The sequence below is a fragment of the Corvus brachyrhynchos genome, unplaced genomic scaffold, assembly GCF_000691975.1.
Source record: "Corvus brachyrhynchos isolate BGI_N302 unplaced genomic scaffold, ASM69197v1 scaffold194, whole genome shotgun sequence".
Classification (NCBI taxonomy): domain Eukaryota; kingdom Metazoa; phylum Chordata; class Aves; order Passeriformes; family Corvidae; genus Corvus; species Corvus brachyrhynchos.
In genome coordinates, this window is record NW_008237890.1 from 3,944,988 (window position 1) to 3,966,366 (window position 21,379).

Consider the following 21,379-nt stretch of genomic DNA (forward strand, 5'->3'; position numbering starts at 1 on the left):
AAAAATTCCCCTGTACCTTTTATATGGAGAAATAAGGTACAAAAATTTGTCACTTTTCCTTGATAGTGAGGGAAGTTCAAAGTACAATTTGGAATACAGCCCAGAGTACCTAAGTCACATAAGTTTATCAAGGACTACCTTTTTATTTTGACAAAATACTGTTCTCTGCTATAGGTATCTCATGTTCAAACATGGCCTATGGCTTTCGGCCTGTAAGGAAAAATATTTATACTATATATCTTCCTGTTTTTTCTATGTATTTTATGCTTTATATGTAGAATTCTTGGACAGTTAGCCTCATTTTAGAAATTAGGAGGACTGTTGTTCTGTATACAGGTTCATTGTTTAGTGATATTAAGCAGTTACTGTTTACAGTTTTTAATTGTTTAAAATTAGTTTAAATGAATGATTCATCTAATTTTTTGAGTTTCTAATCTTCATAACCCTAAAGCATGGACAATGGTTTCTCCCTTTCATTGAACTAATTGAATTTAGATAAGACTAACAGTATAATCTTCCCCTTTCACTTCAATTTCTTTTCAGCTGAGAACACTCATTTTTCACAGTGATGGGAGATCTCCTTTCAAACTTTTGGAACAATGCTGTTGGGGTATTTGTGACTTTTTGAAAAAAAACAACACATGAATAATATTTTGCAAATCTTGCAAACCAATCAGCCCTTTAATTTTGTTTTAGAAGTGCTTCCCAGGAGGAGCATTTGCTACAGTAATAAGCTCACTCATTAAGATACAAATATGAGAAAATCCTAGTCTGGAAAACAATTGGCTTTCTTGACACACTAGGCAAAGTGGGAAGAGCTGACTCTATGCCCCAGCATAATCTTCTTAAAAAAGAAGGCAAAGGACTATTTTATCTGTTTTACCTACTTGCCCCTAGCTATCCTGGCAGTTCAGTGGGGTAGAAAAATGTACCTATTCATGGGAAAGTTCTGACAGACTTTCCAAACAAACATTACAAAGCTGATTTGTAGCCAGTCTCTGGCAAACCAGTTTCCTACAACACTTCTGCAAGTGTAGGCATTCATTAGGCATTCACTTCAGAAAGATACTTAAGTATGTGGTTAACTTCAAGTGAGTGAGTAATCTCATTGATTTCAATAGGACTATTCATGTCCTTAAATGCCTGGCTGAATCAGGAACTAAATCCTCCTGGTTATCCTTTCAGCCTGCTCAGAGACAACTCTGTGCAGACACTGAATCTCTCCAGATGAAAATTTGCCAAACGGTCTTCACTTAGTATCCAGAGTCCGTTGTTTTCACTGCCTCTAAAATGCCTCTGTTATCACCACATTACTGGAACACAATTCACCTTTCAGTTGTTTTCTTCTTAATCTTTACAGAGATCATCATGTAGCAATATTCTCTGATAATGGTATAATTGAAACTGTGACCATATTAGGGTTCAGTCAAAGTGTAGGGAGTTTATTAATCAGAATATGAGTTTGTTTTCTTTTTTTTTAATGTCGGTACTTGTTTTAAGGTGTTTTGTAATCTAAGCCAATTTGTCAGTCAGTCTTTCAAAAGGAAGGGAAAATATGCATTGCGACAGCAGTAGAGAAAAATATTAATCATTCAGTCATAGTTCATTCAGTACTACTGTATGTCATGGCACCTGCTTAAGGTGTTTAAAATTTCTGATTTCTTTGTCAACTTGCCAGGTATCTTCAAATTATGCTCTGGTGGAGAGGGTGGGGGGGTACAACAACAACAAAAGACAACCTACAAATGGCTTTCTTTTTCCTTTTTTTGTTAAGGATTAGGGAAGCTGTTTCATCCTACCTGGTAAAGACAGCACTTCTCAGTTCTTTCCCTGAGGATCAGTCCTGCACATTGCTAGCATGTACTTCCACTAGCTGTGTGCTAACATACTGTAGTGCTCTCCCTGAAGACAAAAAATGTGTTATTCAAATATGGAAGAGTGAGTTCAGGAGAACAAAGGGTAAATCTGTTTGTAATTCTCTATCTGTTCTATATGAATACTCTTCCTAAGTCCCAATAGCATCTTTACTAATACCCTCATTTCATGTATTGTGAGCCAGTAGTGACTAAGCTCAGACTATAGACAAAGGTTGCATTTTCTTTTTGCTAATGCTTTTCTCATGTTGGAGTTACGCTGTTGCCTGTCAATAAACAACAAGCAACAAAAGCCTCTTCTTTTTTATTATCTCTTAGGGAACCATTAGACTGTCACAGAAAAAGGGAGGTAATTCACCAGAAAGTATCCTTCTAATTGGGGATATATAATTGTACGTGGTATCACTGTGGAGGACAGTACGTGTCTTCTGATCAAGAAGTTCAGACACAGTACTGGACTTTTCACACAGTGTCTCTGGAGTTGGGTATGGATTAACTTAAAGAGATTCCTTTTATTCTCTTAAAATTAGTAGAAAAAGTTAAATGTGGCCTGACTATCTTCATGCTTTCTCACAGACCCCATAAGCAGAAAATACATAGACTTTGTAGTTCTAGGGATGAGAAAGTGGAAATGTATAGAAATAGCTCACATTCAAAATGAAAATGTGTCAATAAGATCTTAGCATGAACAGAGTCCATTAAAAATACTTGAAGACTAACCCTCTTTCTGTCAAAAGCTGCATCCTTGCTCAGGTTTATTTATCTAAATTTTGCCAGGAATTACTTGTGTGACAATAAAGGGCACACAGTATACTAAATATTAGTGCCGTAGAGTGTGACCAGTGTAATTTACTGTTTTCTATCTATTATACTGCCTTCTCCTCACATGTGTGTACTGTGACCTCTAAATAACCTAGACCTGGTAGGGAGAATCAAACTCTAGTGTGAGACCATGAATAGCATAAATCCAGAAGGTTGGTAGGCTTGGAACAAGCAGTCTTGTAAAATAGGAGACCCAAACCCTCATTTTACAGATTGAATCCATTTCTGTTGTACTGTGATGAGGGTTTTTCTTATTTTAAATGCAAAATTGTCTTGCAAGAAAATTTCCAGCTATTTATTCCTTATTTCTTTGATATAATCCACACTTTAATTATAGAAGTAGCTCATGCTTGCCAGAATCTGCACCCACTTTTTTTTGTTGGAAATGCAGGATTGTTTAGGAAATGATAATTTGATTCACTGTGAAGCTCAAGGACGTTCAGACAAATGGTTGGCTGGATCACATTTAATGGATTATACCAAATAGAATGCAAGAACCAATAAATCTGTATAATAGGCTGTGGAATTAAGTAAGTATTGACCAGTGCAGAAGGAATCAATGGCTGTTGAAAAAAGAATGATTACAGTATATTGCATCCTCAGGGTATAAGCATATAAATACATGCAAGTGTTTGAACTTTGAAAGCTTTGTTCTGTTTAGGCAATGGAAAAAACCCTTGGAACCATTACCTAGTCTAAATGTTACTTTCACTTAGAGGGAGAAGCAGTACGGGGACGGTTATTCTTGTCAAAATATGATAATATTCTTGTGGGAAAAAATACAGGTGAAATAAATACTTTCAGAATTGTCTAAATGTTTAGAAGGGCCCGATCTAGTCTGACAAGAGCTGGAATGTCTGTAATTACATTGGGAGAAAACCATCAATTTATACTCTCTTCACTCTCTAAAGCTATGTAGTAAAATAGCTGCAGGGCGTTCCATGCTGATTGCATGGGAAAAGCTTCCAGATTGTTGTGAAAGAACACAAATACTTTGGGCCAGCATCTCACAGAAGTGTTAAACTGAATCATGAACAGTATCAGTGTACATAGACAAAACACAATTTTCTTGCACAAAAAGGTGAAAACAGAAATATCAAACCCTGAAAAAAAGTCTGGCCTAGAAGTGTCCTTGAAATTTTTGTGTTGCCTTTTGGAAATACTTTTTTCAATGTCAATCTCTTATATGGTGGGTTGACTTCCTCTGTCAACAGAAACAGATGAATATCGATGTTCTTGCCAATATTATAATACAGTTTAACTGCTTTTAGTAGTAACTACTTTTGAATTCAGTGAGAGTTTGATAGTTGGACTTGAATAAGCTGTTCTGAAATAAAAGTCAACAGCTTCAAAGTGTATTGTCTGAGACTCAGCAAATAGATCCATATTTAGGTGAACATGGATTTGGTCCAGCATCCCAAAGTAGTGAGCAGCACCATGAAACTCCATGTTCATCACATTTAGGCTTTCTGCTTGGCAGAAGGTACTGACAATATCTTAGTGGAAAGACATTGACATCTTAATTTCTATATTTGTATCTTAAATTGTGTCTGGAAATGTGTAGTAAGTGCACAAATGAGATGCACATCACGAAGTCCTTGAATTCAAGAGAGCAGGCCAAAATCCTTGCTCTTCCCAGTAAGCTTGAAGATTTTGGCTCAATTGTGTTCAATAGGAGTCCTACCAATATGACTCTGGCTATTGATTTAATTTTGGCTTGTTGCTTGACTCATACCCAGATCGAACACCTTTCCACTAAGAAAGAGTAATTTTACCACCTCCAAGTCCCCCATGGTGAAGCTAAGTTCAGAATGCCCATTAACTTCATATTAATCAATTAAATGTGCACATGAGTTAACACTTCCATTAATTATTTAACTCCATCAAATTCAAAATTGACTTGGACTTTATGAGCATCAGTTAAGCTGTGGATATCAGTTGGATAAACAGATCTGCACAGGAAGTATTTACAGCCTAAATGAGTTCTAACATAGAGAACTATTTTTGTTTCATGTTTCTTTTAATAGCTGTCTTGGCTGGAAAATGCCAGCTTTGCCCCATTAAAACTATGTATAAATCTAGCCCTTATTCAGTTAGTGGTATAAGTTGAGCTGAAAGGAGAATTATTTTTGAGATAGCAAGAAAGTTCATTTCGACTTTTTGTGAACGTACTATTTCAAGTTTCCCCTTCAGCCTTAGAAAGGGGAACAAACCCCATCTCCCAAATTATTTAAAAGGACTTTCTTTTTCTTCTCGAAGCCTATTATTCAGCCTACCATTAAGATAGGAAAATCCTGATTCAGATCCATTCTACCCCTAATTTCCATTTCTTTCCCTCTAGACACTTCCCCGTTGAGTCATATGGTTTATAGTTTAAACCAATCCCCTAGGAACTGACACATCTGAGTTTCAGTCCTCCTGTCAAGGTTTTATATGTATTTTGTACAAAATAGGACCACATCATCAGGAAAATTTGAAGGGCTCATCTTCTATAAAAGAGCTAACCTTTGTCCTAATGTCTTCTATAAAGCAAGCTAAAAGGGAAGTAAAATTAAAACAATATTTTAAGTTTGATAAACTTTTTAATTTGATATAAACCAATTTTTTTCAGTTTGACCTCCATACTGTAGCATACATTTTTGAGAGAAATTTGATGTGAGAAGAAAGAGTTCATCTGGAAGACAGAAGATGTTTTCAAGCATATGAATATTTTGAAAGTAGATGTAGAGCCAGATCTTCTATGCATCCTATTTGTCTTCTTCCTTGATGATAACAGTCCTGAAGTGTTTGAAGAATGTAATCATATTCCTTCCTAGTAACTATTTAGCCAGATCAAGGTATTTATTTCACTTGGGCTTTTCTCATAAAATAATCCCTACAACCACATGTTTATTTCTGTTTCTTTCTCTGAACTCCCTCCAGCATGCTGAAATTCCTTGGCACAGAGGTGCTCGTTCCCATAAGCTGTATCTGTGGTGTGGTCTCTTTCATGCTACACTGACTAGAGCACTCTTCTCCCTGGGCCACAGCATTGTGCCTCTACACGTACAGCCTAAATTTACACTGGCATTTTGTTGTTACTGTGTTCCTTTGCAAGATTCCTTATAACTGGTATCTGGAATCACCCTGAGGAACTTTGGCTGAATCCCTCTTCTGATAAATATATTTGTTTCAGGTTATTCTTCCCCTAGAGTAGCCTGCATTTTTTCCAAATTAGACACAATTTTCTTCTTCTCTGACCAATTTCTAACTTTTCTCTTTTCTTGTCTAGTCTTTTTTTACCAGATTAAACCTTATAATATGTAAGCATCACTCACATTCTGTTTCTTATTGCTTTGTCAATGAGCAAAATACATGAGACAAAAGTTAAGGTGGTTTTCTTTGCCATCCACTGCTCTCTGTTACCAATTATTTTGCCACTTAAAGCATTATTTTTTATTAACATTTTTACTATAACTCCTAGTGAAACCTGTATATGTGCTATCTGATATCTTTCTCTTGCCCAATTTCATTCCTGGAGTAGTTGGTAAAACAAGAGTTCAGGTTAGTAAAATTACTTTGGAATTTAAGAGGCATACCCATGCCAATGACTTTGCCTTAGGAATTTATATGTACTTATTATTCTCATATATAAAACCCTCAGAATTTCAAATGTAATTAACTTGTCATTATTACTGTTCTAATGTAAATGTAGGACTGTTGTACAAAAGACTGAAGTTATGACTAACAGGATATTTAGGTTTGTTATGCCTGGACCCTAAGCATTACATCATATTAAGTCCTGGTCCTAAGTAACCCTTGCAGAAATTTAAAATATTGGAAATAAAGGAAAATATTATTTCATAAAAACTAAATAATGAAGCAATTAAAAAAGATGTTCTATAAAATGCAAGAATGAAGCTTAAACTCAATTATAGAGAATTGTTCCAATGATGTAAAATCTATGTGTTCAAATGCAGAATGAAAAGTAGTGTTAGATTTAACTTGCCCATAGGAAGACTAACTCCAAGGCTGTTTCAAAGTATTTGCTCTTTAATCACAATGTTGTTGAAAAAGGAGGCTGGGGCAATGCAAAATTACCACTCTCTGAGTTGTTCTGAGCAAGTATCAAAAGGAATTTAATAACAGTGCTTGGAAAGAGTTTGTAGATTAATAATAACCTTGAAAAGACTTGTTTCTTAAGGAATGAGAAAATGTATAAGACAGCTTTATATGGAAAGTAGGAAGGCATCAGTTTTATCAAGCACAGGTCTGGATTTCACTTTCTTGTTAATGAAGGACCACTGATGACATGGTGTTTATGAGCTGAAGAGAAAATAATGTTTTACTTGACACTGTATTACAAATAGGATGTAGAAATATTCCCATAAAGGTTTTAGATGCTTAGAACATACTAAATGGTTTTCATAACAAAAGAAAAAACAGGGCGATGCTTTAAAGTTTCAAAGCTTTGATTTATTGAATTAGGGGGGTTTGTTTAGGATTTTTTTTTTTATTTTTTAAGAAAAAAACCCAAACCAAACAAAACAAAAAACCCACAACAACCCAAAAAAGCCAATAAAAAACCCAAAACAGAGAAAGCCTTGGAAGGTTAAAATGGTACCTCTGAAAACTGTTCCTCTGAAACCTTTTGTAGCCTCCTATCATGGAGTTTGATCCAAGGTGTCATGGATATTGACAAAGACCTGTCCTGCATCAAAAGGGACTTCAGGAATGTGAAGACTTTTCTTGAAAGACATTACTCAGGCAGTTAGATGTCAGTATGGAGTTATGGTTTGGTTTTATGAAGTTTGGTACATGCACTGTACATACTGGTATTGTTGAAGGCATTCCACACCTTCATGTTTAGTGAAAAAGGCTGGATTCTTCCTTGTGGAGCAGCAAACTTCTGTATACTTTTTATCCAATAATCTCATGTCCTCTTTTTTCAAGAGCTATATGGAGAATCCCATTCCTAAGACAGTCTGGAAGCAGGGTGTGTCAAAATTCACCAATCCTGCAAAACCTTGTGGAGAAGAAAAAACATCCTGACAGGTGCCTGGAATCCTTTCTGGCTGCTTTGGGCTGCAAGTCTGGCACATCGCTGGGAACAAGGTGACTTTGTACCCTACTTTAGAAAACAGGTAAATTAAGCCCTGCTGTTACTGCAGCAAGAATTCACAGAATGAAAACATTTCCATTTAAAAAAAAAATGTTTTCCATCAGAACCAATCAAATGAAAATGTTTGAGCATACCTAATAATAAATAACATTGAAACATACTTTGGTAGGTTTGCTTCTGTAATAAGACGCAGTAAGGTAAGTTCAATCACCATACATAAAATCTCGAGAGTTGTAGAGATTGGTTCAGGAATTCTGCGATGAAAGATTCAGACCTGTTTTTCTGTAATTTCACTGAGTTATTCACTGTTCTTGAGAAATGATTTGCATGTTGTACTATCATGGATTTTTAGGTGTTCACTATAGAAGCCAAACATAACGATTATTTTGTCAAAATGTGTTAGGTGCTTTTTCAAATATCCCAGAGCAATGGTCTTATCCCAAGGGTTTAAATCTGGATAATTTACAATCTCACTTATAGCTCCCAAATGAAGGTACAGAAGCTTGAATGCTTGTGAGACCAGCTCTGTCTTAAACTTTTTCAAACCTTGGACAAGTAATTCCATCTCCAGAGCATCAGTTTGGTGATAGAAGAGTCCTCATCTATAAACCACTTTGAGGTAAAATTCAAAAAGCACTTTTTTTATGTTTCCATATAGATTGCCTCAGTGTTTTTTTCATCATGGCCTCAAAAAAGCAGCTGTGTTTTGGTTCAATGTTTTTATAGGTGTGCAATGGGGCACTACCTCTTGCACTATGCAGTATATACAGCAAGAAGCTTTTGTCCAACAGGCAGATACAACCACTGTCACATTCTTTTTCCTCTGCCCTTCCTACCCATATGGCAAGATGGGGTCGGTTTTCTTCTCCTTTCATTTTCGAAGGAAAGGGAAGTGCTATCTGTTTTCCACACTGTTTCAACTAAGTGCAGTGTGTAAAATTTCAGTCCCCATGTTTTGTGCTCAAAGCCATGTGTTTCTCTTAGCATTCAGAGAGAAAAGATGTTTGAGGGAAAGATTGCACCAGGTGTGCTTAATCATATGTAGCATTTTGTTTTTCACATTTGTTTGAACAGCTGTATGAGGTTGAAGAAATATTTATAACTTGTTTGAGAGGAAAGTGCTGCAGAGTAACGCTGTGGTCCTCCATTGACTGAGGACCATATTTTTTAATGCATAAAACAGTGCTGCAGAGTAGGATGATATCTTCACTGTTCAGGGAATCAGGCTAAGAACATTTTTGGCTCAGTTCACATATTCTGATTTTAAAAACACACCATACAATTAGTATAGCCTCTATTGAATGGACAAACTCAGTTGAAAAGATAAGTGGAAAAATTTCACCAAGAATGTCCTGCTTTCTTGAAATTTCCACCTTTTTTTAAAAAGGTGACCTTTGAGTTAAGAAGAATCTAGAGAAAAGTCTCAAATACCGCCTGAGAATAGAGCAGCCGAAGAATATTAGGAGAAGGAGGAAAATGTTCTTACACTTTATAGCATCAGTGAGGCTATTACTGTGTCTGACAGACATATTTAAAAGCAATATATAAAATTAGAAAAGTCTACTGAGATGGTCTGAAATCTGAATAATGGACTATGAAGGGTAAGATTTAAGATCCTTCTACTGTGGAAGATTTAAGGTATCAATCCATCAAATAATCCAACAGGAGGTTAGCCTGTGACTTGATCTCATTTTCAAAGTATCTACATAGGAAAGATTTATGGATTTTAGCAGAAAAGAAAGCGTAAAGAGATCAAGAGAAGTAAGCTGGTGGAGGTGAATGCCAACTAAATAAAGCACTGTAATAACAGTGGAATGATTTCCATGCCATCTGAAACTCCTAAATCAATACAAGCTGTCTTTTTAAAAGATACACTGTAATTCAAACAGAAATGATGGGTTTAGTGCAAAAATACCTGTGTTGTACTGTTGCTCAGAACTTAATTTCTGCTTGTGGACTGGGAAAGTTTCAGATCATGCTTCAGAGCTCAGCCTATTGTAGTGCTTGTGGCTGAGATTTCTTTATTTTTGGTGTGAGCTAATTCAGGAGGCAAAAAGCCACAGTACTACACATTTTTGCCATGAACAGTGCAGGTTCTGAGGTCTACAAGCTGACAGTATGACACAGACACTGGGTACTTCACTTCTCGCATGTTACCTATTAGGCATATTTTCATTCCAGAAGAAGAGACTGGTCAAACTATATGAAATTACTATAAGTATTAAGATATCTCATGGGCTTTGCTCTCCTGAACTTGAGAGAAATTTAAGAATTAGCTATCTAGTCATTCAAGGTTTTATTTCTGTATTCTGCAAAGCTGGGATAATGTAGGTGGAAAATGTAGTTGAAATGTGGAATAGCCGTTCTGAATTTTGGAAAACATGATTGACGTAGGAGCAGCAGCATTGTATCCCAGGGATTTTCCCATTCCCAAACTGCTATTCATTTCCCCAGCAACAGATAGTTTCTTTTTATGCCTTAACCTTTTAAACAGCCTGAGGCTAAAGCCTGAGTGGCTTCCTCCAGGCTTCCTGGAGGCTCCCAGGCTTCCAGGATCAGTCCTTCCTTCACAATTAAAACATTTCTGATGTTAAACAACCCTTCATTGTTGTTTCAAGAATAGCTGCTGTATCACCTGTTAGAGGTTTCCTGTTTATCAGTAGAGAGCCTAGAGATCACAAAGTATCTCTCTTGAGTATTAGGAAGATTAAAATGCTACTTTCTGATGGCTTTCTTTAGCTACTGCTGCCGTGGACATTTTGCGCAAGTACAAACCATTTGGATAACTAATCTCAATAAATCAATTTTACATAGCACTTTTTTTTGAAATCTGTTTCCAGATGGTCTTTCTAAACTACTCAATTGAAAGAGACATAAAAATGTTCCAGAAGACAATATTCCATAACTAAAGCATATATTTAAAAAAAATAATTTTCTCTTTTCCTTTATAAAGTGTTTATTATCTAAAAGTTTGTGTTCCTAATCCCTTTCTTTTATTTTTTGTATTATAAGCCTTTTCTCTTTTAGAGTTTGGACTAGAAGACAGTAAAGTTTTCCAAACATGTAAGAATTATTGAATTTCTGTTAAAATGTGTTGGTCTTAAGTCCACAGATAATTTTAATTATATGGTGGAAAGTGAAGGAATGAATAACATATATAGGGAATTAATACTGTATTTCTATTTGTCAATGGCTTGGTGTTGGTTTAGTACTCCAAATCAGTAATAAGGATGTTAAAAAATGATAAACTAAAATAGTTAATCCCCTATTCTTTTGTTCTTATTAATGAATGCTTGTTTGTAAATTGCTCTGATACATGCAATTGAAGGCACAATTATTCAAGTCAGTAGACCAAATCTTTGCATACAAACAAGAATATAGCAGAAAGGAAGGACTGACTGGTAAGTGGTCTCATGAGGCTGCTATCACAGCTGTTAATCAGGGAGCATTAGAGAGGCCTTTCCTCCAGTTAACAAAGTATAATTATCAAAACTTGGCATCCTGATTGCTGGTGAAGGAGCTAAACAAACCAGATGCGTTGACTTCTGTGGTCCCAGCCAGGGGGTGTCAATCTTATGAAAGTCATGATTTTAAGTGAGGTTAGTTTAGATTGTAGTGCACACATGAAGGTACTTAATGCAGTTCTGTTTCCCATTTCATCTTTTCTCTGTTTCTTTCAACTGGTTTTGTGTAATTATTATTTTGTCTTTCTGTCCACTAAAAAAACAGTCTTATGCAAAGCAAGATGATAAACAGTATAAAAATAATACTTCATTTTATAATTTCGTGTGGCTGTCATACAGACAAATGTTTTTGTTTCCTGACAAGACATTAGCAAGGAACAACAAAAACTTTGCTGCCAATTTGTTCCAAGTTTAATCCACATACCTAGGACCAGATAAGAACGTTTTTAGAGGACATCTATAAAGATGTTCATCTTAACTCAGTGGAGAATCAAAAGTTGTTTACTGCTTTGAACGCTTTCCCTTGATAGCCATTTAATAAATGAGCAAAGGCAACTCCATTTCTTGTACCATTTATGTGTACAATACTTTCTCAAACAATAGGTTTTAGAAGAGAAGAAAGAAAGCAGCTACACTGTCATAAACAGTATTTTCCCCATCTATATTCTGCTGGCAGCAACAGGAATATTTTGTAGATGATCTTTACAAATATGCATGGTGGTTTAATTTTATGATGGTTCAAAACTAAGAGCAAAGCTTCATCTTAATAAATGATCTTGTTATCATTAAATAGTATGTGTTTACGTCTTTCTTCCTTTCATTTCTAGGTTGAAATTATTTGTGCAGGTTTACCTGTCTCTGTAACCATGAGAATCCCTGATGATATCAACATGACAGTCTTTTCTGTGGTTCAATTTCCTTTATGCTCCCCACAGGATACACCTAGGAGACATGAGGATTTTAAAGTCCAGTGATAACTGAACGCATTTCAGTTTATATCTATGTGGTAAATACAGATGTTTTACTTGCTGAATCAGCAAGAAGCAGAGCAAATCTGAAATGATTATCATTCAAAAATTCATTAAATATACCATGAGAGTGGTCCTTGTTTGTGACCTGCCTCAATGCAGCATACAGCAGCCCTGAACAGAACTATTTATACTTCGAGGAAGAATGCTTGGGAATATTTAATGGGGAGAGCACAACAGTCAAAACATACTGCTAAGTGAGCGTCCTTCTCTCCTTTGCATCCTTTCCCTCCTATCCTCCTTTCATTCTCCCACTGCCTCTCACACCCCCTCACTCCCTTGCATTGGTTTGCTGTAGCTATTCAGATGCAGACCAGAGAGAAACTGTGGACATTCATGCTTTGAGGTTACTTGGAAACAAAATCTTAAATGCCCACCTGTGCATTAATCCTCACTTTTGAAACTCATGCATGATAACCTGAAAGAGCTCAGATCTCCATGAGTAGCTATCAGTAACTATTTTCTCTCTTCTTGTTTACATATCTGTTTGTGTCTATAATTCTCAGGGATTAGTGTAAACCTAGGGTAGCAAGTAGTTTTAATTAAAAATAGATTGAGTAGACCAATGAACTGTAACAGAAAATTCTTGTGAACTAAGAGTGATAGTAAACCTGAATAAGTTTTTTCCTGTTTTAAGCAGGAGTGGATTTGCTCTTATCACTAATCTTTGCTTTTAGAGCACATGGAATGCTTCTTTATTATACTTTACTTTCTATAATTCATTCCAAAACTCAGAATGTTTTGATCACTCTCTGGAAGGCTGAATATTCGAAGCCACTTATGTCACCTCTGTCATCTGTAAAATTGTGTCTTTGTTCAGCCCTGTGAAAAGACAAGTAAGATATGGGTTTCTAAGGCTACGCATGGCTAGGTCTATTGTGCAAGCATAACAATTAAAGCATAATATATTGCTACTTATTCAAAGAATTTTACAAGGTTAGAAATTCCAGTCACAGTATATCCTTGAGTTAAAATCTAGAAATATAAAAAACATACAAGATTTACAAGATTCTCTACGTGATGGCAACAGCCACAGGTCTCTTCTCCTTTCTGTGTGTATCTGTATGCATCACATTACACAAGACAATTATGTAATAACATGATGAAAGCCTTTCAAAGTAAGTAAGAGTTATTCAACCATCTCAAGGAAAGCCGGGGTTGTTTTTCTATTCACAAAGCTTTTATATAACCTATTTTCTTATCAGTTTCTGCTGTCTGCAGTTTCTTAAATCATGAGTTATGGATGACTAAACTCAGAAATTAAATGAGTCAATGGCAGTATGAAGATGTGGTCCCACAATTCTCCCTTACAGAATGCATAGGAACACCTTGTCCTATACTTCAGCAATGCAGTTGGGTCAAATGGTAGGTGTTTTAAAAAGAAATCACAAAATTTGTTTCATCTGTGACAAATAATCCTATTTTAGCTTAGGGATCCTTCTTGTAAACGTAATTTCAGTCTCCAGGAAACAGTACTCAGCTGTTTTTTCCTGCAAAAGGTGTCTGTTTTCTTTTATAACAATATAGATTTTATGAATTCAAGTTTGTAAGCAGCAAGTTGTATCCCTTTCTGATTTTCACTTTTGTAACCAGGGAAGTTTGGTATTTGTCAAATGTCACTTCCATTTTTCTCAAACTAAGATAGGTGTCTGCCTTTAGCATAGGAGACCCTGTTACCAATTAGCTGCATTTTCGGCAGGGTGTCAAGTAATATAAATTAGTGCAGCTCTTAGGTAGCAGAACTTGGTACAGGACTTTACAAGTTTTCTATTATCTCAACAGGCACTAGTTATTAGGGAGTATCAGACTGGGTAAGGTTTTTAAATCATGGATCAACAGCGTATTTATTTTAAAATGTTACACCTTGAACTTAATAACATAGTCCTCACATGCTGGTTTAGATACTATAAAACTTACTCTGCTGATTTAGGATTGTAACCATGCTTCTGGAGGGAACTGGTAGGAGAAACAAATTGACCAAATCTACTGGAAATTAATGACTGCCCTTCCTACTAATGCTATCAGGAAATATCTGTGTTTCAGACACAGTTTTACTGCTTTCTGCTCCTCCTAAGAATCCTTACCTTATATGCATAGCATCTTTTATCTCTTTTAATAAATACACTACTTGTGGAATGCAGACTACCCTTTATCTTTTAACCCCAGAAAAACATCTAGCTTTAAAATATTCCAGAATTCCATTTGTTTCCTCAGTAATCTGTGAATTTCTGTGTTCTTGTTCTTGAAAATGCTAGCATCTTGTACCAGCCTGCTCAGGAAACCTCTAGACAAGGATAACTGAAATATTTCCTTCGGAATCAAATACATAATCAGGAAAAAAATCATATGGAGTCCTATTAAAATAGTTATTTCTTTCAGAACTCATTATTGTACATATAAGTCTGAACATAAAAATGGCAAGCTTTTAGTTTCTCTTCTACAATTCAAACTAAGGCTTTATCTTTCATTAAAATATTTACTATTAACAGTAAAATTTTTCAAACTTTTCTCTCTCTCTGGATTTGTTCAGATTGGGTCATGCTAATTTCAAAAGCCAATGACAAAGACTATGGGACATTTCTATTATAGGTTCTCTTAGAAGATGCACAGGGAATCCAGATGGATTACTGCTGGCCCATTAGTACACCAACACATTGTTGATACCTTTACTAATATGAAAGAAAGGGAAAAAAATTTTAGACAAATACATTTGTTTATACATTTAAAATGGATTTAGGTTTTTGAAGATTTTTATTGGCCCCCAGTCAGAGTTTGAGAGCCATATTGATATGCACTTCTAAGATATTTCAGTGAAATTAAGGAATACATCAAGACCTAGTTAATATCGAGCACCTTCGTAAAGTTAGACTGCACATTTTTTAAGAAGTTACTCTCCATTGAGGTACATCTTTAAGTACTTAAGCACCTGTTAGGCATAAACTTTATTCATTCAGTAATATTTGGACTCAAAGATTAGTAGAGAATCCAAAGTTACCTTTTGTTTTGAAACTTCTTTTCAATATATACATAAAAAAGCCCTCATTCCAGATATACTTTTGCACCATGCCTGAGAAGCTTCCTTTTGCAGCCCCAAAAAGCCCATCTACCGATCACTGCACCATGAAGAGTTCCAAAAGCAGTGACTTTAAGGAGCTCTCACATGCACTTCTTCCAAATATATTTCTCCCTGTTTCTTTGTCAGTAGCCCCACTGACACACACCATTCCACAAAACACGTGGCAATGGAAATGATATTCAAAAGGACTAAGCAAGTGCTAAGAAGGTAAACCTTCACCAAATGTCTCTTTAAGGATTCTTCAACACGGTGCTGTATTTAGCTGTTTGGTGGTGCGCCAGCCTCATAGCTTAACAATGTAACAGGAAAAAAACCCCTTGTGTCACTAGGATAAATGTGTTGTTTCTTCTTTATGATTTGCTTTTGGATAACTAACACAGCTCACGGTGGGAAACTGAAAGCCTGAAAGGCATACAGCCTCATTACTCTTTTCCACTGAATCACATGGACTGAAACTCCACTCTATATAAACACTAAAATACCAGAAATGCCACTGCTGAAGAAGCTTATCCATCCTGAGTTTTACAGTGTCTGTCTGACTGGTTTGTCAAAAAGATTTGCAGATAAGAGGAAAACAGAACAGTTTTGATGCCAGATTTCTCAAAACAGAAGTCAAACAGTAGGGATGTGTGTGAAATAAATCAATCCTAACTTTTCCCTTTCCACTTTGGCACATTCATGTCTCTTGAGCAGATTAAGTTACGGGTTCCTCAGTTTACATGAGAGGAAAATCTAAACTTTTCCATACAGAAAGGAGTTTTTGCAGTCTGCAAATGAAGTGTATGTGACATAGTTGGTTTCTCCATCACTGTGACTTTAGAGAAGCCTGAATTTTAAGAGTACTTTTTATACTGTAGCATTCACCAGAGGTTTCCAGTTTCCCTAATTATCGAAAACCTGGAAAAGAGAGGGAAACTTTCAAGATGGCTCAGAAGCTAGTCTCAGTCTGTGAGGGGAATGTCTCCACTGTCTGAGAAAGGGGAAAGCGTTAGAAAGAAATAAAGGAGTAAGTTGAGGAAACTTTTGTTTTTGTCACTTGAGACTGTCTGTCTAAAAACATCAGTGTAGTCTGTGCTTGCACACAGCGGGGTATTTTGTAATTGCACTAAGCTGAAAACGGAGCTCAAAGAGTTGTCTGGAGCTCATGAAACAAAGTAGCCTTTGATTTGTAAAGCAAGGTAGAGGAGCTGAAATGCTATGGCTTCAGAGAACTTACAACTAACCATGAGGTTGTGGAAAACCATAGGATAGTTTATTCAGACTTGAAGAGTGTGGAGCAGAAAAGGCAACAGCAGCATAAGTCAGGCAGCTGTTCTGGAAGGCCTGGTTCTCTGTGCTGCAGCAAAGGGCACAACAATCATCATCTTCCTGACAGCTGGTGAGTGAAAGGCTTTAGGGTGAACTCAGGTAAAGACATGTGGGAAACATCTAATCCTCTAATAAACAGACTTATTGAAAAAGTCCCGTGCATAGTGACCTCGTACTCAGTAGAGCAGTTTGAAGGTACAGAATTTTTGTGTGAATCTTTCTAATTTCCAAAAGAAATATCCATTAACAAACACTCTCTTCTTAATAGTCACATGCAGAAATGTTTTCTACAACTCTTTTCCTATGCACCATTAAGTGAAATATTAATAACTATAGTTAAAATTATGGTTACATATAAAGTTCATTTTCATAATGTTCACTGCTCTGGCACAAAACTAATCACTGAGATCGGGATAAAAGTGACATTAAAGGGATAAAAATTATGATGTGCCCAACTTTGGGCTGATTAGAATATTCAGCTGTCACAGCTGGAAAACTAAGGGCAAAAATTGAAGTTTTACATTTGTTATGAATTAGCTTTTCTTCTAAGAATCTTACAAAAAAAAAAAAAAAAGGGGCATTCATTGAAAGTAGCAGAACCAGAATCTAGGACGCAGTAATTATTGTGCTGCAAGAGCGCTGATGTGGATGAAATGCTTTGCCTTCATGTGAGCCAGTGGTGGAAGTACAGGCATAGAAACAAATGTCTGGGTAGCACTGAAACCTGAATAAACTCCAAAATCTCACCATGATAAATAACTTTGGAGAAATTTTGATTTTTTGCTGATGAAAGGAATTAAATTTATGCAGTTTAACATAGATGTTTCTCTCCATTTTATCTTATGCATTTTCCTTGTAGAAAGAAACATTAATGTTGGCTAAAAATTCGTGTGAATTTTTAAAAAAAAAATGAAAAAATTTCCATTCATCTGGAGTCCTTTCTCATCCACAGAAGCATGCAATCCAAGCCCACTAACTAACTCAGTACTAGCACTCTAGGCTGTTATAGTCTAATACTAGGATTTTTAGCACTGAACTTACCCCCTGCCCCAGTCTTAATACATGATCCTTTGAAGATACCTCTGATTTTATTATTAATAATGAAGATAGATTATGATATAGAAATATTTACAGGGTAAAACCACCATCTATGAAATCAGACGCCAGTTAGCAAATGCTAGAGAGATACTGGTTTAATGTTTTTCAGGATACAACAAACTATTGTGTCAACTCCTTCAACTCCAGTGATTTCTGCACATGCTTAAAATTTTTTTAAACTGTTTTTCTAAACTTTTGATTACTTGTTCTTTTTTTATGGAACAATTTAGAGATTTATTTGTCAGCAAGTTCGTCACAGATTAGCTCATCTTAACATTTTGTCTCATTAAAAGTTTTCTATGTTAATAAGTCTGCAGACACTGATGACCTCCAACAATATGCTTGACCTCTTACGTGTTCTGTATTTTTGTTTTTGATGCTTTCCAGTTCAGCATGCATCACTGAAGTTACAAACGGAGCAGAAAGGATGTACAGCAGGGCAGATAGCTAAGTGGAATATGTAATCAAAGCAAGAGATGTGCTTTGATAGTATCTTTTGTTAGGTACTTGTGCTGGTTTTTACTGGGGTAGAGTTAACTTTCTTCACAGTGGCTGGTGTGGGGCTGTGTTTTGGATTTGTGCTGAACACAAGGTTGATAATTTAGAGACGTTTTTGTTATTGCTGAGCAGGGCTTGCACAGAGTCAAGGCCTTTTCTGCTTTTTGTACTCCCAGAAGTTGAGGATGCTTGGGAGCTTGGGAGGAGAGACAGCTGGGACAGGTGATCTGAGCTGACCACAGGGATATTCCAGACCATGCAACATCGTGCTCAGTGTATAAAATGGGGAAAGAAACACAAAAGGGGGGGGGAACATTTGGAGTGATAGTGTTTGTCTTCCCAATTAACCATTATGCATGATGGAACCCTGCTCTCCTGGAGATGGCTGAACACCTGCCTGCCCATGGGAAGCAGTGAATTAATTCCTTGTTTTACTTTGTTTCTGTGCACAACTTTTGCTGTGCACAACTGATTGTCTTTATCTCAGTTCATGATTTTTCTACCTTTTGCCCTTCTGATTCTCTCTCCAATCCCACTGGTGGGGGATTGAGCAAGCAGCTGCATAGGGCTATGGTTAAATATGCCACTACTGTAGGGGCACCAGAACTGGACAGGCTTAATGTTTTACTTCAATTTCATAAATACAGGAACTAAAATGATGCTGCGCATGCATATTTACAATACATAGGTGAAGCACAAACTTATGCCAACACACTGTGAAACTTTCAGAATTGTGTTTTATTACCCTGGCATTCTTTTAGCCAGTGAACAGCATAGTGTACAGGAGCCTTACAGTCTGACAGAATGTATTTCGTTTTTCTTCAGAGATTTTCATCTTTTGTAGATGACTAGACCATATTGTATGAAATTGGCATATCTTACTGCAGTGCAGCTATGGAGTGCCTGCAGTTTTTCTCAGTTGACCACAGTCCCCAAGGTGAAATGACACTGAGGAAATGACAGGCAGTATCAAACCTGGAAAAACTACTTGCTCCATTTAAAGAAATTTCAATAACTTCCAAGAGGTGGGTACTGCCTTATTAACTTGCCCCACTAGTGACAGGTTCCCAGTCTGATGTCACCCCATTCATTGTAACCCCTGGTGCCCGACCTGTGAGCCAGTTGCTCGCCCATCACATGATGTGTTTATCCAGCTGTGGGCTGGACATTTTGTCCAGAAGAATCCTGGGGTTCCACAGGCCTGCATCCTTGGCCCTGTGCTCTTCAACATCTTCATTTATAACCTGAATGCAGCACTTGGAGGAATACTAAGTAAGGTTGCCAACACTAAATTGGGTGGAGTTGTTGACTCCCTGGAAGGCAGAGAGACCCTGCAGAGAGACCTTGACAAATTGGAAGGCTGGGCAATCACCAACCATATGGAATTTAACAAGGGAATGTGCTGGATTCTGCACTAGGGATGTGGCAACCCTGGATGTATGGACAGACTGGGAAATAAGGTGCTGGAGAGCAGTGCCATGGCAAGGGACCAGTGGGTCCTGGTCAGAGGCAAGTTGGACATGAGTCAGCAGTGCCCTGGCAGCCAGGAGAGCCAGCCCTGTCCTGGGGTGCATCAGGCACAGCATTGCCAGCCTGGCAAGGGAGGGGATTGTCCCGCTCTGCTCTGCACTGGGGCAGCCTCACCTCGAGTGCTGGGGCAGTTTTAGGCACTGCAATATGAGAAAGACATTAAACTGTTAGAGAGTGTCCAAAGGAGGCCAGTGAGGATGGTGAAAGGCTTTGAGGGGAAGCCGTAGGAGGAGTGGCTGAGGTTCCTTGGTTTGTTCAGCCTGGAGGAGACTGGGGGGAAACTCACTGCAATCTTCAACATCTTCATTAGGGGAAGTGGAGGGACAGGGACCAATCTCTTTACTCTTGTGACCAGTGACAGGTCTTGAGGAAACTGCATGAAACTGAGTCAGGGGAGGTTTAGGCTGGGTGTCAGAGAAAGGCTTTTCATCCATATGGTGGCTGGGCTCCCCAGGACAGTGGCCACAGCACCAGCCTGACAGAGTTCAAGAAGCATTTGGACAATAATCTCGGGCACATGGTGTGACTCTTGGGGTGTCCTACAGTAAGGAGGTGGACTTGATGGACCTGATGGGTCCTTTCCAACCCAGCATATTCTATGATTCTGTGATTCTATGCAATTACCAATCCCTTGAAAAATACAACAGAAGATGAAGCTAGATAGGCATCTAGTGGACATATTTATTATATAAGTTGCTCTATATTAGAACTAGAAGATATCTGGGGCAATAAGACGACATAAATAATTGCTCTTTCTAACTTTTCATACTGATATTTACAGCTGTCATGCTTATGTGTACCAAAGTTCTTTGGTTTTGGGGTTTTTTTCCAGGGAGTCTATCAAAAAGAGTTTTATTTTTCTTTCCCAGTAATTTACATTTAGCAAATATGGCTGATGAAATAGTTTTTGTTCCTCATAGCAGAAACACATTTTCTCTGATCAGCTGTAATTCATCTGAATTACCAGTTTCATTGTTTCTGTTTGTTTTTACCTAGGCCATGATTTAGTTGAAGAATGGTTTCAAATACATTTTAGAAGTTCTGCTAGTAGCGTTTACAGCCAAATTCATAATGACCTTCAAAAATTTTCTGACATCCAAGAAGGAAAAAATAAGTAAATATTACATGAAAGCTAGTAAAATCTTACTACTTTTAATATGAGGGCATTTCATTTTCAAACACAGAAGAAATATCCCTTTCTAATACCATTTCTTATGACCATAACTTGAAACAAACCTGAAGGTATTTGAATCTGGCTATATCATTATTTAAGCAGTTTTACCCTTTGGGTAACACACATACCACTTTGTATTTCTCTCTGCTCTTGTCTCTCTGCAGTAAGACTGAAGAAATTAACCCTGCAAAATAAATGAGGTTTTGTTCTGACCACACAAATGCAAGATCCCAGTGAGCACAATTTTGAGGAATGCTGTTGTCTAATTTCTATTTATCACTGTCACATATACAGAGCCAGGGCATAGCATTAGCAGGTCATATGAAAACTTGTCCATGACAAGCATTCTTGATAGCAGAAACCAAGCAAAATCTAAGGGAAGAGTCTAAAAAACATGTAAGGTGCA

The 21,379-nt window shown here is 37.0% G+C and overlaps 1 long non-coding RNA gene across 2 annotated transcripts in view; it reads right to left on the reverse strand.

Annotated features, from left to right (window-relative positions):
• Nucleotides 1–5,694: 5,694 nt before the first annotated feature.
• The window catches only part of LOC108446376, a 59,517-nt gene continuing 43,832 nt past the window's right edge, over nucleotides 5,695–21,379 (reverse strand). For both annotated transcript variants that reach the window (XR_001861549.1, XR_001861550.1), the window contains exon 4: nucleotides 5,695–12,203. This is a non-coding gene — a long non-coding RNA (uncharacterized LOC108446376). The remainder of the gene's footprint in view (nucleotides 12,204–21,379) is intronic.